The sequence below is a fragment of the Cherax quadricarinatus genome, chromosome 13 (genome assembly GCF_038502225.1).
Source record: "Cherax quadricarinatus isolate ZL_2023a chromosome 13, ASM3850222v1, whole genome shotgun sequence".
NCBI lineage: Eukaryota > Metazoa > Arthropoda > Malacostraca > Decapoda > Parastacidae > Cherax > Cherax quadricarinatus.
Window position 1 is genome coordinate 8113540 of NC_091304.1, and position 1686 is coordinate 8115225.

The window sequence follows — 1686 nt, forward strand, 5'->3', positions numbered from 1 at the left end:
ATATGACACAACTTGGAGGTATAATATTTTGGCCCAGGCCCATTCCTTAGGCCTCCGAGGCAATCTACCTTCCTTCCTTAAGAACTTTTTAACTGACAGACATTTCCGTGTTCGAGTCAATAATGTTCTTTCCCCGGACTTCGTCCAAGCTGAAGGTGTCCCTCAGGGATGTGTTCTAAGCACAACACTTTTTCTCCTTGCTATAAATGATTTGGCCTCTGTTCTTCCACCCAATATTTGGTCATCACTCTATGTTGATGACTTCGCTATTGCTTGTGCAGGCGCTGACTGTCACCTTATTGCAGTTTCTCTCCAGCATGCGGTCGACCGTGTTTCCACTTGGGCCACCACACATGGGTTTAAATTTTCAAGTACCAAAACTCACCAAATTACTTTCACTAGACGCTCTGTTATCTCCGATCATCCTTTGTATCTCTATGGCTCCCGTATCCCCGAACGTGATACAGTCAGGTTTCTAGGCCTTCTCTTTGACCGTCGGTTAACCTGGAAACCTCACATTACCTCTCTGAAGGCAACTTGTCACAGCCGGCTAAACCTTCTTAAAACCCTTGCTCATCTTTCCTGGGGAGCTGATCGTCGAACTCTGCTTCGCCTACATTCAGCCCTCGTTTTATCGAAACTCGATTATGGTGACCAGATTTATTCCGCGGCCTCTCCTGCTACTCTCTCTAGCCTTAACTCTATCCATCACCAAGGCTTACGTTTGTGCCTTGGTGCTTTTCGCTCGTCCCCTGTTGAGAGCCTCTATACAGAAGCAAATGTTCCATCCTTGTCTGATCGCCGTGAGGCCCATGGCCTTCGTTACTAGGGACGCTCTCACGATCTACACAATCCTTCCATTTATAGAATGGTCACCGATATTAGTAGACATTCTTTATTCGTTCGCCGCCCCTGTTTGCTCCGTCCCTTTTCTCTTCGCCTACTTTCACTCTTGTCTTCCCTTCAGTTACCACCTTTATATGTTCATGTAGCATCTCACTTTTCCCTACCCCCCTGGGAAGTTCCAGCTGTTCGGGTCTGTTCTTTCTCACTCCCTTGCTCGAAAGCTCAACTGCCTACGGTGGCTTCCCGCTCTCTTTTTCTTGATCACTTCCACTCTCATTCTCATGCCACCGCTGTGTACACAGATGGCTCTAAGTCTTCAGACGGCGTCGGATTCGCAGCAGTGTTTCCGGACAGCGTCGTACGAGGGCATTTACTATCTTCAGCTAGCATTTTTACTGCTGAACTGTATGCCATTCTTGCAGCACTTATTCGTATCGCATCTATGCCTTTGTCATCATTTGTAGTAGTCTCAGACTCCCTTAGTGCTCTACAGGCTATACGAAAATTTGATACATCTCATCCCCTAGTTCTCCGTATCCAACTTTGGCTACGCCGTATCTCTACCAAACATAAAGATATTGTTTTTTGTTGGGTCCCTGGTCATGTCGACGTACAGGGCAATGAACAGGCAGACACTGCTGCGCGGTCAGCAGTATATGACCTACCAATTTCCTATCGAGGTGTTCCATTTCTAGACTATTTTGCTGCAATAGCTACCCACCTTCGCACCCGTTGGCAACAACGTTGGTCAACTCTGCTCGGTAACAAACTTCATTCTATTAAACCGAGCATAGGTTACTGGCCGTCTTCTTGTCATCAGTGCCGAGGTTGGGAGACCAC